This window comes from Ambystoma mexicanum, chromosome 13 (genome assembly GCF_040938575.1).
Source record: "Ambystoma mexicanum isolate Mex_15411 chromosome 13, UKY_AmexF1_1, whole genome shotgun sequence".
In the NCBI taxonomy this organism is placed as follows: domain Eukaryota; kingdom Metazoa; phylum Chordata; class Amphibia; order Caudata; family Ambystomatidae; genus Ambystoma; species Ambystoma mexicanum.
In genome coordinates this window covers 342,747,722-342,760,948 of record NC_090938.1, presented here as the reverse complement: position 1 = coordinate 342,760,948, position 13,227 = coordinate 342,747,722, and the positions used below count along the sequence as shown (strand labels likewise).

The 13,227-nt window shown below is 48.4% G+C and overlaps 5 non-coding genes across 5 annotated transcripts; all 5 read left to right on the top strand.

The window, feature by feature from the left end:
* Positions 1 to 2,619: 2,619 nt before the first annotated feature.
* On the top strand, positions 2,620 to 2,692 carry TRNAR-UCG (transfer RNA arginine (anticodon UCG)). Its single transcript has one exon. It is a non-coding gene; the product is annotated as a tRNA-Arg (tRNA).
* A 4,526-nt stretch (positions 2,693 to 7,218) lies between these two features.
* Positions 7,219 to 7,291, top strand: TRNAR-ACG (transfer RNA arginine (anticodon ACG)). Its single transcript has one exon. It is a non-coding gene; the product is annotated as a tRNA-Arg (tRNA).
* A 312-nt stretch (positions 7,292 to 7,603) lies between these two features.
* Positions 7,604 to 7,676, top strand: TRNAR-ACG (transfer RNA arginine (anticodon ACG)). Its single transcript has one exon. It is a non-coding gene; the product is annotated as a tRNA-Arg (tRNA).
* A 4,525-nt stretch (positions 7,677 to 12,201) lies between these two features.
* On the top strand, positions 12,202 to 12,274 carry TRNAR-ACG (transfer RNA arginine (anticodon ACG)). Its single transcript has one exon. It is a non-coding gene; the product is annotated as a tRNA-Arg (tRNA).
* A 312-nt stretch (positions 12,275 to 12,586) lies between these two features.
* TRNAR-ACG (transfer RNA arginine (anticodon ACG)) lies at positions 12,587 to 12,659 on the top strand. The gene has a single exon. It is a non-coding gene; the product is annotated as a tRNA-Arg (tRNA).
* Positions 12,660 to 13,227: the final 568 nt, after the last annotated feature.

Genomic DNA, 13,227 nt, shown 5'->3' with positions numbered 1-13,227 from the left:
AGCAACGAGTTGGGGGTAGATCTCTTTCCTCAGCTGGGGCCTCCCTCTGGAACAGCCTGCCTGCCACACTGAAACTTGAGGAGAACCATCTCTGGTTCCGGAAGCACCTCAAGACCTTCCTCTTTGCTTCTGCCTTTGCTCTTCCGCTCCCCTGCTGATCTGTCTGCTTCGGCTCCGTGCACCTGGCTACCCTCTGATTTCGGGCCAAGGTCCCTGCCCACCCAGCCGCACACCTGCACTGCCTCCTGGCAACCCTTGCACGCAATCCTTGCACTTGGGTCTGTATCTGTAACCCTACTGTGCCCTTACCTGCACTTATCAGACACCCCTTGTCTGCGCTTTAAACCTCGCACTTGCCACCCTGCTGGCTGCGCTACCAGTTGTTGTTGTTTTTATCCCTTCCTCAGCACGTTCCACCTCGCCCCTCTCCTTGCACTTTCCTCCCTCCCTCTCCCCTGCACTTGGGCATTCTCAATGTCACTGGGCCTAGGAAGATCGCTGTTTTGTCCTCCCTTCTTCCCCTCCCTTGCCTCGTCACGCTCTGAAACACGCGTGTATGAGTACGATTCAAATACAATATCATGTCATATCATAGCAGGAATCTATAGATCTGAAGATACGCAACTCCTTCAATCATTCATTGCAAACAGTAACAAACAAGGATGATTCCTCAGTGGTGTGATGGAGGCCCTTAACAGGTCTGAGGGATGTCCCCAACATCTGGAACACGATTTATCCTCCCATTACACCACTAATGAAACTTCTTTGCCTTCTCCATTGTTCAGGACGTTTTGGCATGTGCCAATTTGCACTGGACGCAGATCCCCTGCCGCTGAGGCCTCTTGGCCATGACCTTTTAGCACTGCTATGATTTGGCAAGTGAAGAATCACAACATGGGGCCACCACTAGATGCAATGTGATGTACGCTATCTGCCAAGATGGGCTACGTGCTACATGCCAACATACAGAAAGCGGAGTCTTTACTTTTTGAAGGGTCTTCCCGTGAAAGGGCTGTTTGGCGCTTACATGGCAGAATGCATGGACCTCAGAATAGAATACTTTGTGCATCTACCTACATCCGAAGAGACACTGTCAAAGGCGTGCCTGTTCACTTTGACGGCCTGTCTGATCTCGAACAACTAGCGTAGGTCTGGGGTAAGTTGAAGACTCAACAAACACGTACCTTAACTCGGTAGTGATCTGAAGATATGGAAAGGCTGGGCGAAATCTATTGGGATCAAAGGACCTCGTGTCACCTTGCCAGTCTACAGTGGTTTGATGGATAGGGGTACAGTGGGGTGGGGCAGTGGGTAGGGTAGGTGTACAGTGGTGTGGGATATTGTGGGTAGCGAAGAGTGGGGTAGGTGTAGAGTGGTTTGGGGTATAGTCAGTGGTGGTAGAGTAGGGTGGGGATAAGGGTAGATTGGGTGAGAGGGGAGAGGTGGGAATAGAGGGGGTGGGGTAGTGAGTTAAGGTCAGGTAGAATTGTGTAAGATTTTTGTTATTATACCGGTAGCCATTTACAGCGGCAATTAAGCCATTAACTCACAGCAGACTGCTTAGAAACAACATAGATACCAGGGGTTGAGTTTTGGGTGGGAGGGGCAAGGAGTGGGTGGGAATGGCCAAAGAGGTAAGCATGGCCCAAGGCAGTCAATTAGACGATAAACAACCAACAATATTTAACAAATAAATAACCCAAAAAAAAAAACAAGTCGTGTGTCCCTCTTCACATGTCATCTCCCTCCTACCTGTACTTCAATGCAACGGTTTCGGCTTATAGGTGGTGCTTAAAATGCAGAGTAGGCCATGTGCCTTCATCGCACCGGTGTTGTATACTAAACTGTTCCCCATGATAGACTGCTCGCCTGGTGTTCGGCAATCTTGGAGCCCCAACCCAACACCCTGACACAGCGATCGCCAAAAGGAAATAAAAATGTGCTGAAATGCTCCAGCCGGGCTTCTTAGTCCTGCTCTCTAAGAGGAAGGCTACAGCTCAATAAAACACCTTTTAAGAAGTAAACAAAAAATTGTATTCAATATATTATATGTTATTTTCTTAAAGTGAAAAACCCCATTTTATGTCTCTCACTTGTTGCATGTTTCGCGTTTCTGTGGCATGCACGTCGAGTACTCCTTGGCACGCCTATCACTCAGGCCTTATCTGTTTCATATCTGTATGGCACTTTTGGGGTTGATCTGGGTACAGATCATCCTCTCCCGCGGATTTAACACTGAAGAACACCGAGCACATAAAATGGTACAATACTAAAAAGTGAAAACAGTCTAAATCTGTTATTTGCGCATGAAAATGTGAGTGCTATAGTACAATAAATGAGATGCTTGGTCCGTAGAACTCGCCAGAAAATACGTGCAGAGAGTTGCAATCCGGGCAGTATCTGATGCCAAATGCGTTCTTTGTCAGATGTTTTCAATAAAGTATTTAAAAATGAGCCTTCTTTAACACATGTCACACGCCTGCTTATTGTGTGTTGGTAGCGTTTTTTCTACCTCTCCCTGTAAAAATGAGAACAAAGTTTCTCGTGATGTCGCGGGCAGCCTGACCTGAGCCTCTGGTTCGTAACAAAAGTGCTGAATGCAGCTCACAGTGCAGCAGGGGGCCAGTGGCGCAATGGATAACGCGTCTGCCTTCGGAGCAGAAGATTCCAGGTTCGACTCCTGGCTGGCTCGTTCGCATGCTGCCTTTTTGTTCTAGAAAGTATTTAAAAATGAGCCTTGTCACGCATGGCACACAAAAGCACATTGTTTGTTCGTAGTTAGTGCGTTTTTTCTACCTCTCCTCTGGGAAAAATGAGAACTAAGTTTCTCATGATGGCACACGCTCGCTCACCTGCTCATTGTGGGCTTGTAGCGTTTTTTTCTACCTCTCCTTGTAAAAATGAGAAGTACGTTTCTCACTGTGTCTCAAGCAGGAAACTTCTGTTTCGTTACAAAAGTGCTGACTCCTGCTCACGCTGTAGCAGCGGTCCAGTGGCGCAATGGATAACACATTTGACTAATTCCAGGTTGACTCCTGGCTGGCTCGATCATAGACTGCCTTTTTGATTTATTCAATATGTATACATGGTCGAAGGCTGCAGACAGGCCCAGTAACAAGAGGAGGGCTTGCTTCTTGGCATCTTTGATATCATCCTGTTGAATCTTTAGGTCCAGTAAGGCCGATTCAGTGCCGTGGCTTGGTTGGAAACCAGATTGGCGCAAGCCCAGGAGATTGTGTGATTCCAGTCAAAACAGGTTCTTCCCTGTTCGTCCAAAACCATCAAGGACCACATTGACACCCTTGCTCTGAATCTGGCCGACTTCTGTAACCATTCCATCACCTGTGGAATCTTCCCCTCCACTCTGAAGCATTCTCTTGTGCACCCTCTTCTCAAAAATTCCACAGCCGACCCCTCCGGCCCGGCTAACTTCGCAGGTTTCTATCACTCCTTTCCAGGGCAAACTCTTGGAAAAGCTGACCATCTCCCAGCTTAATCTTCACACCGACTCTGTTGGTTGTCTCCATGACCATCAGCCTGGCTTCAGAGCTGTCAGAAGCATGGAAACTGCTCTCCTGAACACCTGTGAAGACCTGCTGTCCAACCATGACTCTAACATCCCTTTTGGGTCCTCATCCTACTCGATTTCTCTTCTGCCTTTGACACGGTCAACCATGCCATCCTGCTCAACTGTCTCCGTGATAAGCCGGGTATCACTGATCAGGCCCTGGCCTGGATGACCTCTTTCCACTCTGATCGGCCCTCCCAGGTCCATCTTGGGTCCTTCCTTTTCGCCATCTCATTCTCTACTTGTGGTGTTCCCCACGGGTCTAACCTCTCTCCCTGGCTGTTCAACCAATACCTGGCACCCATTTCCCACCGCATTGCAGCTCTCTGCTTCAACTTTCAGTGCTATGCGGATGACACTCTGCTTGTTTTCAGGCTTCCCTCCCTCATCTCTGACCGTCTGTCTGCCATCCAGGACTGGTCTGCCGCCAATGATCTCTGCCTTAATCCCATTTAGGCAGAGATTCTCCTCATCGGCACACCTGCACCCTCCTTTCCTGCCACTCTCTGGCCGGCCTCCCTTGGCCCTCTTCCTGCTCCCACCTTTGAGGCTAAGAACCTTGGGGTCATCTTCGACTCCACACTCTCCTTTTCTTCTCACATCTCTGACATCTCTAAGAAGTCAAACTACCAACTGTACATTTGCAGAGGTATTGTTCCTTTCCTCTCCTTCCCCCAGAAGCTTACTGTATCTAGAGCTCTGATTCTCTCTAGGCTAGACTACTGCAACAGCCTCTTTCTAAATCTGCCTGCTTCTTCTCTCTGTCCTCTGCAACTCATCGAGAACAGGACTGCAAGACGTTTCCTTGGTCTGAAGCCCAGGGATCGTATCTCTCCAGCCCTGAAATCTTTTCATTGCTCCCAGTGGCTGCAAGGGTTAAATTCAAGTCCCTCTGCATTGTCCACAAGGCTTACTGGGGCCTGGGTCCAAAATACCTTCAACTCTCCCTCCGTAAATACCTTCCCACTCAAGCTCTTTTCTCCTCCACCTCCAACTCCCTCAGGGCCGGTCGCTTCTCCAAGCAACGAGTTGGGGGTAGATCTCTTTCCTCAGCTGGGGCCTCCCTCTGGAACAGCCTGCCTGCCACACTGAAACTTGAGGAGAACCATCTCTGGTTCCGGAAGCACCTCAAGACCTTCCTCTTTGCTTCTGCCTTTGCTCTTCCGCTCCCCTGCTGATCTGTCTGCTTCGGCTCCGTGCACCTGGCTACCCTCTGATTTCGGGCCAAGGTCCCTGCCCACCCAGCCGCACACCTGCACTGCCTCCTGGCAACCCTTGCACGCAATCCTTGCACTTGGGTCTGTATCTGTAACCCTACAGTGCCCTTACCTGCACTTATCAGACACCCCTTGTCTGCGCTTTAAACCTCGCACTTGCCACCCTGCTGGCTGCGCTACCAGTTGTTGTTGTTTTTATCCCTTCCTCAGCACGTTCCACCTCGCCCCTCTCCTTGCACTTTCCTCCCTCCCTCTCCCCTGCACTTGGGCATTCTCAATGTCACTGGGCCTAGGAAGATCGCTGTTTTGTCCTCCCTTCTTCCCCTCCCTTGCCTCGTCACGCTCTGAAACACGCGTGTATGAGTACGATTCAAATACAATATCATGTCATATCATAGCAGGAATCTATAGATCTGAAGATACGCAACTCCTTCAATCATTCATTGCAAACAGTAACAAACAAGGATGATTCCTCAGTGGTGTGATGGAGGCCCTTAACAGGTCTGAGGGATGTCCCCAACATCTGGAACACGATTTATCCTCCCATTACACCACTAATGAAACTTCTTTGCCTTCTCCATTGTTCAGGACGTTTTGGCATGTGCCAATTTGCACTGGACGCAGATCCCCTGCCGCTGAGGCCTCTTGGCCATGACCTTTTAGCACTGCTATGATTTGGCAAGTGAAGAATCACAACATGGGGCCACCACTAGATGCAATGTGATGTACGCTATCTGCCAAGATGGGCTACGTGCTACATGCCAACATACAGAAAGCGGAGTCTTTACTTTTTGAAGGGTCTTCCCGTGAAAGGGCTGTTTGGCGCTTACATGGCAGAATGCATGGACCTCAGAATAGAATACTTTGTGCATCTACCTACATCCGAAGAGACACTGTCAAAGGCGTGCCTGTTCACTTTGACGGCCTGTCTGATCTCGAACAACTAGCGTAGGTCTGGGGTAAGTTGAAGACTCAACAAACACGTACCTTAACTCGGTAGTGATCTGAAGATATGGAAAGGCTGGGCGAAATCTATTGGGATCAAAGGACCTCGTGTCACCTTGCAAGTCTACAGTGGTTTGATGGATAGGGGTACAGTGTGGTGGGGCAGTGGGTAGGGTAGGTGTACAGTGGTGTGGGATATTGTGGGTAGCGAAGAGTGGGGTAGGTGTAGAGTGGTTTGGGGTATAGTCAGTGGTGGTAGAGTAGGGTGGGGATAAGGGTAGATTGGGTGAGAGGGGAGAGGTGGGAATAGAGGGGGTGGGGTAGTGAGTTAAGGTCAGGTAGAATTGGGTAAGATTTTTGTTATTATACCGGTAGCCATTTACAGCGGCAATTAAGCCATTAACTCACAGCAGACTGCTTAGAAACAACATAGATACCAGGGGTTGAGTTTTGGGTGGGAGGGGCAAGGAGTGGGTGGGAATGGCCAAAGAGGTAAGCATGGCCCAAGGCAGTCAATTAGACGATAAACAACCAACAATATTTAACAAATAAATAACCCAAAAAAAAAAACAAGTCGTGTGTCCCTCTTCACATGTCATCTCCCTCCTACCTGTACTTCAATGCAACGGTTTCGGCTTATAGGTGGTGCTTAAAATGCAGAGTAGGCCATGTGCCTTCATCGCACCGGTGTTGTATACTAAACTGTTCCCCATGATAGACTGCTCGCCTGGTGTTCGGCAATCTTGGAGCCCCAACCCAACACCCTGACACAGCGATCGCCAAAAGGAAATAAAAATGTGCTGAAATGCTCCAGCCGGGCTTCTTAGTCCTGCTCTCTAAGAGGAAGGCTACAGCTCAATAAAACACCTTTTAAGAAGTAAACAAAAAATTGTATTCCATATATTATATGTTATTTCTTAAAGTGAAAAACCCCATTTTATGTCTCTCACTTGTTGCATGTTTCGCGTTTCTGTAGCATGCACGTCGAGTACTCCTTGGCACGCCTATCACTCAGGCCTTATCTGTTTCATATCTGTATGGCACTTTTGGGGTTGATCTGGGTACAGATCATCCTCTCCGCGGATTTAACACTGAAGAGCACCGAGCACATAAAATGGTACAATACTAAAAAGTGAAAACATTCTAAATCTGTTATTTGCGCATGAAAATGTGAGTGCTATAGTACAATAAATGAGATGCTTGGTCCGTAGAACTCGCCAGAAAATACGTGCAGAGAGTTGCAATCCGGGCAGTATCTGATGCCAAATGCGTTCTTTGTCAGATGTTTGTATGTATTGTTTTCAATAAAGTATTTAAAAATGAGCCTTCTTTAACACATGTCACACGCCTGCTTATTGTGTGTTGGTAGCGTTTTTTCTACCTCTCCCTGTAAAAATGAGAACAAAGTTTCTCGTGACGTCGCAGGCAGCCTGACCTGAGCCTCTGGTTCGTAACAAAAGTGCTGAATGCAGCTCACAGGGCAGCAGCGGGCCAGTGGCGCAATGGATAACACGTCTGCCTACGGAGCAGAAGATTCCAGGTTCGACTCCTGGCTGGCTCGTTCAAAAGCTGCCTTTTTGTTCTGTATTTAAAAATGAGCCTTCTCACGCAAGGCACTCGAAAGCTCATTGTGTGTTTGTAGTCACTGTTGCAGCGTGTTTCTACCTCTACTCGGGAGAAAAAATGGGAACTACGTTATTTCTCATGATGTCTCTAACACATGGCACACGCCTGCTCATTGTCAGTTCGTAGGCGTGTTTTCAACCACCTCTCCTTATAAAAATGAGAACTAAGTTGCTCATGATGGCTCAATCCGCATGATGAGCCTCTGCGTCGTAACAAAAGTGCTGATTCCAAAAGTCACTGCAGCAGAGGGCCAGTGGCGCAATGGATAACGCGTCTGCCTACGGAGCAGAAGATTCCAGGTTCGACTCCTCGCTGGCTCGTTCGCATGCTGCCTTTTTGTTCTAGAAAGTATTTAAAAATGAGCCTTGTCACGCATGGCACACAAAAGCACATTGTTTGTTCGTAGTTAGTGCGTTTTTTCTACCTCTCCTCTGGGAAAAATGAGAACTAAGTTTCTCATGATGGCACACGCTCGCTCACCTGCTCATTGTGGGCTTGTAGCGTTTTTTTCTACCTCTCCTTGTAAAAATGAGAAGTACGTTTCTCACTGTGTCTCAAGCAGGAAACTTCTGTTTCGTTACAAAAGTGCTGACTCCTGCTCACGCTGTAGCAGCGGTCCAGTGGCGCAATGGATAACACATTTGACTAATTCCAGGTTGACTCCTGGCTGGCTCGATCATAGACTGCCTTTTTGATTTATTCAATATGTATACATGGTCGAAGGCTGCAGACAGGCCCAGTAACAAGAGGAGGGCTTGCTTCTTGGCATCTTTGATATCATCCTGTTGAATCTTTAGGTCCAGTAAGGCCGATTCAGTGCCGTGGCTTGGTTGGAAACCAGATTGGCGCAAGCCCAGGAGATTGTGTGATTCCAGTCAAAACAGGTTCTTCCCTGTTCGTCCAAAACCATCAAGGACCACATTGACACCCTTGCTCTGAATCTGGCCGACTTCTGTAACCATTCCATCACCTGTGGAATCTTCCCCTCCACTCTGAAGCATTCTCTTGTGCACCCTCTTCTCAAAAATTCCACAGCCGACCCCTCCGGCCCGGCTAACTTCGCAGGTTTCTATCACTCCTTTCCAGGGCAAACTCTTGGAAAAGCTGACCATCTCCCAGCTTAATCTTCACACCGACTCTGTTGGTTGTCTCCATGACCATCAGCCTGGCTTCAGAGCTGTCAGAAGCATGGAAACTGCTCTCCTGAACACCTGTGAAGACCTGCTGTCCAACCATGACTCTAACATCCCTTTTGGGTCCTCATCCTACTCGATTTCTCTTCTGCCTTTGACACGGTCAACCATGCCATCCTGCTCAACTGTCTTTGTGATAAGCCAGGTATCCCTGATCAGGCCCTGGCCTGGATGACCTCTTTCCACTCTGATCGGCCCTCCCAGGTCCAACTTGGGTCCTTCCTTTTCGCCATCTCATTCTCTACTTGTGGTGTTCCCCACGGGTCTAACCTCTCTCCCTGGCTGTTCAACCAATACCTGGCACCCATTTCCCACCGCATTGCAGCTCTCTGCTTCAACTTTCAGTGCTATGCGGATGACACTCTGCTTGTTTTCAGGCTTCCCTCCCTCATCTCTGACCGTCTGTCTGCCATCCAGGACTGGTCTGCCGCCAATGATCTCTGCCTTAATCCCAGTTAGACAGAGATTCTCCTCATCGGCACACCTGCACCCTCCTTTCCTGCCACTCTCTGGCCGGCCTCCCTTGGCCCTCTTCCTGCTCCCACCTTTGAGGCTAAGAACCTTGGGGTCATCTTCGACTCCACACTCTCCTTTTCTTCTCACATCTCTGACATCTCTAAGAAGTCAAACTACCAACTGTACATTTGCAGAGGTATTGTTCCTTTCCTCTCCTTCCCCCAGAAGCTTACTGTATCTAGAGCTCTGATTCTCTCTAGGCTAGACTACTGCAACAGCCTCTTTCTAAATCTGCCTGCTTCTACTCTCTGTCCTCTGCAACTCATCCAGAACAGGACTGCAAGACGTTTCCTTGGTCTGAAGCCCAGGGATCGTATCTCTCCAGCCCTGAAATCTTTCCATTGCTCCCAGTGGCTGCAAGGGTTAAATTCAAGTCCCTCTGCATTGTCCACAAGGCTTACTGGGGCCTGGGTCCAAAATACCTTCAACTCTCCCTCCGTAAATACCTTCCCACTCGAGCTCTTTTCTCCTCCACCTCCAACTCCCTCAGGGCCGGTCGCTTCTCCAAGCAACGAGTTGGGGGTAGATCTCTTTCCTCAGCTGGGGCCTCCCTCTGGAACAGCCTCCCTGCCACACTGAAACTTGAGGAGAACCATCTCTGGTTCCGGAAGCACCTCAAGACCTTCCTCTTTGCTTCTGCCTTTGCTCTTCCGCTCCCCTGCTGATCTGTCTGCTTCGGCTCCGTGCACCTGGCTACCCTCTCATTTCGGGCCAAGGTCCCTGCCCACCCAGCCGCACACCTGCACTGCCTCCTGGCAAACCTTGCACGCAATCCTTGCACTTGGGTCTGTATCTGTAACCGTACAGTGCCCTTACCTGCACTTATCAGACACCCCTTGTCTGCGCTTTAAACCTCGCACTTGCCACCCTGCTGGCTGCGCTACCAGTTGTTGTTGTTTTTATCCCTTCCTCAGCACGTTCCACCTCGCCCCTCTCCTTGCACTTTCCTCCCTCCCTCTCCCCTGCACTTGAGCATTCTCAATGTCACTGGGCCTAGGAAGATCGCTGTTTTGTCCTCCCTTCTTCCCCTCCCTTGCCTCATCACGCTCTGAAACACGCGTGTATGAGTACGATTCAAATACAATATCATGTCATATCATAGCAGGAATCTATAGATCTAACGATACGCAACTCCTTCAATCATTCATTGCAAACAGTAACAAACAAGGATGATTCCTCAGTGGTGTGATGGAGGCCCTTTACAGGTCTGAGGGATGTCCCCAACATCTGGAACACGATTTATCCTCCCATTACACCACTAATGAAACTTCTTTGCCTTCTCCATTGTTCAGGACGTTTTGGCATGTGCCAATTTGCACTGGACGCAGATCCCCTGCCGCTGAGGCCTCTTGGCCATGACCTTTTAGCACTGCTATGATTTGGCAAGTGAATAATCACAACATGGGGCCACCACTAGATGCAATGTGATGTACGCTATCTGCCACGATGGGCTACGTGCTACATGCCAACATACAGAAAGCGGAGTCTTTACTTTTCGAAGGGTCTTCTCGTGAAAGGGCTGTTTGGCGCTTACATGGCAGAATGGATGGACCTCAGAATAGAATACTTTGTGCATCTACCTACATCCGAAGAGACACTGTCAAAGGCGTGCCTGTTCTCTTTGACTGCCTGTCTGATCTTGAACAACTAGCGTAGGTCTGGGGTATGTTGAAGACTCAACAAACACGTACCTTAACTTGCTAGTGATCTGGTGATATGGGCAGGCTGGGCGAAATATATTGGGATCAAAGGACCTCGTGTCACCTTGCCAGTCTACAGTGGTTTGATGGATAGGGGTACAGTGGGTGGGGGCAGTGGGTAGGGTAGGTGTACAGTGGTGTGGGATATTGTGGGTAGCGAAGAGTGGGGTAGGTGTAGAGTGGTTTGGGGTATAGTCAGTGGTGGTAGAGTAGGGTGGGGATAAGGGTAGATTGGGTGAGAGGGGAGAGGTGGGAATAGAGGGGGTGGGGTAGTGAGTTAAGGTCAGGTAGAATTGGGTAAGATTTTTGTTATTATACCGGTAGCCATTTACAGCGGCAATTAAGCCATTAACTCACAGCAGACTGCTTAGAAACAACATAGATACCAGGGGTTGAGTTTTGGGTGGGAGGGGCAAGGAGTGGGTGGGAATGGCCAAAGAGGTAAGCATGGCCCAAGGCAGTCAATTAGACGATAAACAACCAACAATATTTAACAAATAAATAACCCAAAAAAAACAAGTCGTGTGTCCCTCTTCACATGTCATCTCCCTCCTACCTGTACTTCAATGCAACGGTTTCGGCTTATAGGTGGTGCTTAAAATGCAGAGTAGGCCATGTGCCTTCATCGCACCGGTGTTGTATACTAAACTGTTCCCCATGATAGACTGCTCGCCTGGTGTTCGGCAATCTTGGAGCCCCAACCCAACACCCTGACACAGCGATCGCCAAAAGGAAATAAAAATGTGCTGAAATGCTCCAGCCGGGCTTCTTAGTCCTGCTCTCTAAGAGGAAGGCTGCAGCTCAATAAAACACCTTTTAAGAAGTAAACAAAAAATTGTATTCCATATATTATATGTTATTTTCTTAAAGTGAAAAACCCCATTTTATGTCTCTCACTTGTTGCATGTTTCGCGTTTCTGTAGCATGCACGTCGAGTACTCCTTGGCACGCCTATCACTCAGGCCTTACCTGTTTCATATCTGTATGGCACTTTTGGGGTTGATCTGGGTACAGATCATCCTCTCCCGCGGATTTAACACTGAAGAGCACCGAGCACATAAAATGGTACAATACTAAAAAGTGAAAACAGTCTAAATCTGTTATTTGCGCATGAAAATGTGAGTGCTATCGTACAATAAATGAGATGCTTGGTCCGTAAAACTCGCCAGAAAATACGTGCAGAGAGTTGCAATCCGGGCAGTATCTGATGCCAAATGCGTTCTTTGTCAGATGTTTGTATGTATTGTTTTCAATAAAGTATTTAAAAATAAGCCTTCTTTAACACATGTCACACGCCTGCTTATTGTGTGTTGGTAGCGTTTTTCCTACCTCTCGCTGTAAAAATGAGAACAAAGTTTCTCGTGATGTCTCAGGCAGCCCGACCTGAGCCTCTGGTTCGTAACAAAAGTGCTGAATGCAGCTCACAGTGCAGCAGCGGGCCAGTGGCGCAATGGATAACGCGTCTGCCTACGGAGCAGAAGATTCAAGGTTCGACTCCTGGCTGACTCGTTCAAATGCTGCCTTTTTGTTCTGTATTTAAAAATGAGCCTTCTCACGCAAGGCACTCGAAAGCTCATTGTGTGTTTGTAGTCACTGTTGCAGCGTGTTTCTACCTCTACTCGGGAGAAAAAATGGGAACTACGTTATTTCTCATGATGTCTCTAACACATGGCACACGCCTGCTCATTGTCAGTTCGTAGGCGTGTTTTCAACCACCTCTCCTTATAAAAATGATAACTAAGTTGCTCACGATGGCTCAATCCGCATGATGAGCCTCTGCGTCGTAACAAAAGTGCTGATTCCAAGAGTCACTGCAGCAGAGGGCCAGTGGCGCAATGGATAACGCGTCTGCCTACGGAGCAGAAGATTCCAGGTTCGACTCCTGGCTGGCTCGTTCGCATGCTGCCTTTTTGTTCTAGAAAGTATTTAAAAATGAGCCTTGTCACGCATGGCACACAAAAGCACATTGTTTGTTCGTAATTAGTGCGTTTTTTCTACCTCTCCTCTGGGAAAAATGAGAACTAAGTTTCTCATGATGGCACACGCTCGCTCACCTGCTCATTGTGGGCTTGTAGCGTTTTTTTCTACCTCTCCTTGTAAAAATGAGAAGTACGTTTCTCACTGTGTCTCAAGCAGGAAACTTCTGTTTCGTTACAAAAGTGCTGACTCCTGCTCACGCTGTAGCAGCGGTCCAGTGGCGCAATGGATAACACATTTGACTAATTCCAGGTTGACTCCTGGCTGGCTCGATCATAGGCTGCCTTTTTGATTTATTCAATATGTATACATGGTCGAAGGCTGCAGACAGGCCCAGTAACAAGAGGAGGGCTTGCTTCTTGGCATCTTTGATATCATCCTGTTGAATCTTTAGGTCCAGTAAGGCCGATTCAGTGCCGTGGCTTGGTTGGAAACCAGATTGGCGCAAGCCCAGGAGATTGTGTGATTCCAGTCAAAACAGGTTC